We start from the raw sequence: 7500 nt of genomic DNA on the forward strand, positions 1-7500 counted from the left end.
TCTGTTTTTTGTAACGCATGAGATGAGCTCTGCCAGTTTCCGTTATTTTTCGACAAACTAGCGGCCCTGCTCTCGATCCGCGACTCTTCCTTACCGAGCCGGTAACTGCAGCAGGCCTTCTCCTCCCGCTAACCGGCGCTAAACACCGGGGCCTATCAAGCCTGAGCTCGGTTTATAAACTCAGATCAACGAGCTGATACCGGGCCGCTATCTGGCCAGTCGTAACACACGAGCCATAACGATGTAAGATACACGAGCACCGTGTTTGAAAGCAGTCAGTCAGTCACCTTGACGATGATGCGGGCGGGCGGGCGGAAGAGCTGAATCGGAAGGCGGTGCTCTACCAAAAATCTCCCTCACATCACGTATGCGACAGGCGCAGGTGCACCCGGCTCCGTTCTGTACTGATGCGGATGGGCCGCTCGCTCGTTCGGTGCCCGTACACACACACACACACACACACTAAACGCTGAGTCACCGAGAAGTAGTGTCGCAGCTGCGTCTTGCTCTGGCCTGCTCTAGAAAACTCACTGTGGCCTCAGATACACACAGCCCGAGATGAAAACACTCGCCTCATCATCCGGGCGCATCGTCACACACAGACCATCGACCAACCGGAGCCGGGAGGCTCGTGCGAGCGCTGATGCTGTAGGCTCCGGCTCCAACAACAATGCGCTATTTGAGAAACGGACAAACGTAAGAGAACGTGCAACTACGGCCAGACAAATAGTTTGACCCAATTTCTCAATTACAACGACGGCTGCGTTCATTAATCCGTGCAAAAAAAATCAATCCGTATGACCAAACACCTCCCCCACGCGCAAACAATGCCGTGGTTCGGGACAGAGCGAGCCCAGCCTACCTCAGGAGAACGGAGCGGAGATTATTCCCGCCTGTCACGGAAGGATCCGGTCCTCTCGAGGAGACAATAATCGTGTTTAAAGGCTGTTAGTTTTCGCCGCTTCGGCTGATCGCGTCCAGAAACATGACCTCACCGACTTCACGCGCTTCCGTCCACAGCCACAGTCGGGGGATCCAAGCTCACGGCACACGACATCGCCCTACGTCACACACAGCCCACTCACTTCCGTGCCCCCTCCTCACCGCACCCAACATCATCCATTTATCCATCTGTCTATCTATCTATCTATCTATCTATCTATGTAGCTGTCTGTCTGTCTGTCTATGTATCTGTCTGTCTGTCTATCTATCTATCTATCTATCTATCTATCTCCATCCATTTATCTTTCTGTCTATCTGTCTATCTACAGTATCTATCTATCTCCATCCATCTATCTATCTATATCTATCTACTGTATCTATATCATGTTGACTCCCTCTCTAGATGAAGCTAGATCAGGGTTGTCAGACTCATATTAGGCAGTGGATCGGATTGGTTGGAATGAGACCTTGAGGGGGCCGTCATGGTCCTGGTCATTGTAATTGACCATTGTAATTGTAATTGCTCTGCATGGGTAACAGACTTTTGTCTGATGATATCCTCCTTTCTTGTGTCCAGGTATGAGCAAACAAGCACAGATCATGTCTTCCCACATCATTTTTTTTTAAATGACAAGTCCTTGTGTCATTGTGTAAGGATAAGACAATCAAATTGCTTAGTCATGTTGTTAATGTAACAGTGTACAGTACTAGAGATTGATGACAATTATTGTAAAGATTCACACTTCACGCTTTTACTGTTTGTACTGTAATTTGATGACAGACCATGTCATTGTCATCCATGGTGTTTTGCTATTTGTACAGAAATGTATACTGTACTTACACATTTCGAGGATGATTCGAGAAATGTACCAAAGCAACTGAGAAAAACTGTAGTAGACATGCACTGTGTGGTTTACTCTAGTGGAAGTGTGTGGTTTAGTATACTGTACATCACATTTGGTTGACATTTTTTTAACCAAAGCGATTTACAAATAGTAAACATTTTTAGCTTCTAAAGCAGTTCTGACCAACAATTCCAGGGGAAAAAAAACAAAAAAGTTAGAGGGCATTAAGAATAATGGAAAATGAAAAAGATGAATGAAAAGATTAAATAGCTATAGAGTGCAGTAGAAATAAGTACATAAATGAGTGCAATTGTCTGTAGGGGGAATGCGGCTGGGAATGACAATTCAATTCAGTTCAATTGAAACAAACTTTCTCCATGCAGGCATAGTGACATAGTGACATATAAGATATAACACAACATATAAGACATACAAGACAGGACAAAGGAGAACAGGACAGACAGGTGTGTGTGTGTGTGTGTGTGTGTGTGTGTGTGTGTGTGTGAGAGGGGGGGGGGGGGGGGGTTAGTCCCAGGAGAGGGAGGAGGGGGCTGGGGACGCCTCCTTCTTGACCGCCTCCTTCTTGTCCCTGTCGAGGTTATCATGGTCTTGGACACCTCAACAGGTACAATTAGGTGGTAAGTCAAGGATCAGCAAGACTAGTTGTAAGTAGTGCTATGAGAGGAGATGCTCTTCAGAAGTTCAGAAGTTTTTTGAAGATGAAGAGGGTTGTCCCTACTGTAGTAGGAACTGGTAGTGCATTCCACCAACAAGAATGAAAAAAGTTGACACTGATGTACACAGTTTACATAGTTTACACTCAAGAAATTGAGCGGTGCATAGACAGGCGAAGTCAGGTTATACCCCTGTGGCCTCAGCGGACGCAAACTGCAGAGAATAGAATAGAATAGAATATATACTTTTTTGATCCCGTGGGCGAAATTCAGTTCTCTGCATTTAACCCAATTTAACCGAATTAGTGAACACACACAGCACACAGTGAACACACAGTAAGGTGAATCACACACTAAAAGAAGAGAAAACGGTATGGATATGAGCAACCCTTGTAACAGCAACCATAAGTTGTGTGCCTTGGCTTTTTAACCTTTGCGTGTGCCTTATCCTCTGATGTACAGTGATGGAGGTATGTGGTTTAGTTTACACTAATGGGGCCCCAGCCATGGCGCGACTGGCTGGGGCACCTGTACCGCACGCCCGCGACTCGGGTTCGATTCCCGCCCCGTGGTCCTTTCTGGATCCCACCCCGGCTCTCTCTCCCACTTGCTTCCTGTCATTCTCTCTACTGTCCTGTCCAATTAAAAGCATAAAAGGCCCCCAAAAAAATCTTTAACAAAATTAAAAAATAATGGATGTGCAGTTTAGTTTACATTAATGGATGTGCAGTTTAGTTCACACAGTGGATGTGCAGTTTAGTTTACACAGTGGATGTGCAGTTTAGTTCACACAGTGGACGTGCAGTTTAGTTGACACAGCGGATGTGAATTGTGCGGTTGCAATGTCCTACCTCCTTTATGAAGGGCCTATTACAACTGATTCAGGCAAATATACAGTACAGTATATTTGTACATTGCAGGTAAAATGAACCAATAGGCTACTGTCAAAAGGAGTAGCCTAAATCAGAAATATAGTTAGAGGTCCAATAGAATAAGCAGTAATAATAGGGGGGAAATCATTAGGACTAATGAGGCTAAAGACCAGCCTGGCTGAACCCAGATGAACTTGTTTGCAAATCCGTCTGGAGAGGATGAGGATCCCATTGACTAGAAACATGAAAGACACGGACATGAAGAATAGAAGATAGAGATTAGCAACAGCTAAAGCGGACAGATAGCCTACCCAAGTTACATGTAAATAAAAATGGCTTTAAGTCAAATACAAATTAAAATAGGAGTGGCCCGGCTGAGAGCAATACTGAGACCATTAAATATCTATTGAGACTACTAATTATTATGGCTTTATATTCATATGTTTCTCCCAATCGCTCCTCCACTGTAATTAGGAGAACTTTATTGATATAAAACCACAATTATGAATAACTGAACAGATTATAGACAAATATTATTATTAGACAATAAGATATATGGAATAGAATAAAATAACAATGAAAGAACAGAAATGAAAAGTTCAACTTGACCAATCACACACACACACACACACACACACACACACACACACACACACACACACACACACACACACATGTGTGCTGGGGGTGGGGAGTCTCCACGCCCACCTCACAGGTGGCAATAGTCCATCTACAGGTCAGGCCCACCTCACAGGTCACAGGTCACCCTGACTACAGGTCAGAGACGCACTTGGTGAACACACACCTGTTTTCATTCACACTATTAGAATACAACACAAAAGACACATCTCAACACCTGTCAAATCATCGCAGTCGCACACATTCTTACCTAACTGTGCCAAGTAAGGTGTGAAAGCAGAAGGCTTAATGAAGTCAGAGGTTGATTGGCGACCCAGCCCCCGCTTCATGGCTCCCTTTAAAGCCACACACACACTGCGGGCGCGAGTAATCCTATTTGCGGTTTTACCGCCACGCGCTAAGAATAGTGTTAAATTAGTGGAGTTGAGGGGAACGGCTCGTCGCGCTCACAGGTTGTAACATGGCGACCCGTTGAGGGGCGGACGGCTCGGCTCGCGCTGTTTTGTGTACAAGTTGAGAGCGCGTCGTGGAGACGGAAGGGCTACTTGGCGACAGACCTGCCGAGGAAACATGCGGTGAGCGGGCGGACCACTTAATCACTAAGAACCGGTCCGACGATTTAGGGAAATAGTTTCTGCGGACAGCGAATGCCCAAAGGTAAAGACACCTTCTAGTGAGTTCTAAAATAGATGTCCTACAGAAGAGATTATTAGTGCCTCTGTTGTGCCTTTATCTTACACAATTAAAATGTATTTTAATAGTGTTTTGCCATGTTTTAATCTGTACAAATGTTTTGCTAAGCTGCAGTCGGTGAATGTGATCTGTGGTCATGTTGTAATGTAGCCTATTGACGCAGAGTTGGGGCCTCAGCCAGCTCATCAGAGACTATAATTCAATTGACTGAGGAATCCTGTAGACTCGTCTACTGCCTCAGCAGTTCCCCGACTTCCTTTCCCAGGAAAAATAACGGACTAAACAAGCTACAGATCAGCCCTCACGCTGTCCTTTTGACTTCAGTGTTTATACCTGCACGTGATTTTGCGTCGTTGCCTTGCTTGCTTGCCTGTTGATGTTTTCTAGTAGCCTACACAGTGCCAATAACAAGTAGGCCTACTCACCCCCTATTTCCCCCCTTTACTGCCTTTATAAGTGGAATCATGTTCAAGACAGCTTGACGAAGTTATAACATAATGTAGAATAAGTGTTTGCATACATATTCAACCCCTTTAAAGTGACCTAATTTAACAGTGGTCCACGGTCCAGCCAATAGCTGCGAGTAGTTTCACAACAATTAGTGAAATGGACATGTTCTGAGTGCAGTGAGTGTGTATAGTATTATAAAGACAAGACACAGTATAGAAGGTCCAGTCATTAATCAATAGTCCTGGCTACAGATCCACCATGAAGACAAAAGAACACTCTAACAACACAGAGAAAAGGTTATTATAAATTAAAATGTCTTGCTTTTATCTGCAGCTATTACATGCTTTTATCTGCTATTACTGTTTGGTTTTGTTTAGTCAAAGAACATTGATTAAACTTGACATGACTTTACTTGACTACTGAAAAGCATATTAAGCTAGTGGACGGATACAATACATGTTCAAAACAAGTCACTGACCACTGAACATCCCCTGGAGCTCAGTGCAATCCACCATTACAGGAGAATTGTGGCCATTTCTCACACAGATCTCTGTGTGTCTCATGGTCATTTCTGGTCATTTCTCATATAGCTACAATGCTACTCTCTGAGGGCATAATCATAATTTTCATAATAATCATAATCTTAATAATATTTTTTTGTACCGACAGTACTCGGTGACCTTGAGAAACTATGACTTACTGTATGTGAAGAATTGTCCTTTACATAATGTAAGGAATATGGTGGTAAAAGTGCAACTCTGCCTTGAGCAGGCCGTGCTGCTTACTTGAGTCACTGTGCTGAAAGAATACTGGTGCACTGGTGCCATCGAGGCCCCTTATGGCAACTCTGAAGTTAAAAGCTTCAGCAGCTGAAATAGGGGAGACTCTGCGTACAGAAACTATTCTGTATTCTGAACGGGTTCTTCACCAGTCAAAGCTCTGTGGGCAAACGACAAAACTCGACTAAAGTTCAACTTAAGAGTAAATTTGCAATATCCAGATGTGCAATTGAGTCCACAGAGATTCCAAGCTGTTAATCGCGGGCAAAGGTGTATCTGCTAAATAATTTATATTGATGTATACTGAATATTTATGCAAACGCTCATTTGACATGACATATTTTTTAATTAATTGACATTACTTTGTAGAAATCTTTGTTTTCTTCTTGACATGCTTTTGGAGATTTTTAGTCCCTGAAAATTAAAAAGGCAAATTATATTGACCATTTATAAAAGCAATCCAAGGGGAAATTATCCAGAGGTGAATACTTTTTATAGGCACTGTATTGCTGTTCTTAGCATGTTTTTGCCCTTGTGTGTGTGTTTGTGCTTGTACACTGGACTGCTTATCCTGCATGTAGTTTTCTAACACACGTTTGGCCAGGTGTTTGTGTGTGTGTGTGTGTGTGTGTGTGTGTGTGTGTGTGTGTAGGCGTATGCGTGTGCGCATGTGTGTGCATGTGCGGGTGCGTGTGGGTGTGCGCATGTGTGTGGGTGTGTGTGTGTACAGGCACACTGAACTGGTTATCCCTGGTTGTGCCCCTCTGAGAGTTCACTGGTATGTGATATCCACAGTTAAATTGACACTTCATCATCAGTATCACCATCATCATAACACAGGCACAATCCTGTGATCTTAAAGAAACGTTTTTAAGAAATTACAGTCAGCTTATTTTGAGAAATTAGCTTGTGTGCCATCTACCCCAGAGTTACTAGATACAAAATCTTCAGTTGCCTATAGCCGGCCTGTAGAAGTGAACTATAGGCTTATAACACTGGTCTAGCACACTTCCAGTTAATTATGCTATACTAAGCGAAGCTATAGGCTAACTGGTCTCGTCTATCAGACTTCCAGTGAATTACGCTAATTATGTAACACCCTGGCTCCAAGTCATGATAAAAACATAGGAGGATACACGTTTAAACTCAAGAATCTGTTTACTAGTATAACAAAAGTAAGGCAAAGGCATACGTTTAAGGCAAACAAATTGGGACAGGGACAGATAAGAGCAGGGCCAGCAATAGACAGATAGATAGTCTTTATTGTCCTACCAAGGATATTCTTCTTCACACATGTCATTCCATTCCATAAAAGATAGCAGCATTTGATGATAACATCACAGCCTCATACATATAACATATCACACATCACACATCACATATAGCATATAACATATACCATATAACATATAACATATAACATAACATATAACATATAACATTATTGAGCGCACAGAAAGACAAAGGGAGTGAAGAGAAGAGAAGAGAAGGGAAGGGAAGAGAAGAGAAGAGAAGAGAAGAGAAGGGAAGGGAAGGGAAGGGAATGGAAGGGAAGAGTATGCAGGCTCTTATATAACTCTGGAAAAGAGAAGATAATAGAAGAGCA

The 7500-nt window shown here is 43.2% G+C and overlaps 1 protein-coding gene across 1 annotated transcript in view; it reads right to left on the reverse strand.

Annotated features, from left to right (window-relative positions):
- Positions 1-1003, reverse strand: part of mapk8a (mitogen-activated protein kinase 8a) — a 10819-nt gene extending 9816 nt beyond the window's left edge. The window contains exon 1 of the mRNA XM_062519690.1: positions 863-1003. The gene's annotated coding sequence lies outside the window, so the exon portion shown is untranslated. The remainder of the gene's footprint in view (positions 1-862) is intronic.
- Between the last annotated feature and the right edge of the window lie 6497 nt (positions 1004-7500).

Source organism: Sardina pilchardus, chromosome 18 (genome assembly GCF_963854185.1).
Source record: "Sardina pilchardus chromosome 18, fSarPil1.1, whole genome shotgun sequence".
NCBI lineage: Eukaryota > Metazoa > Chordata > Actinopteri > Clupeiformes > Clupeidae > Sardina > Sardina pilchardus.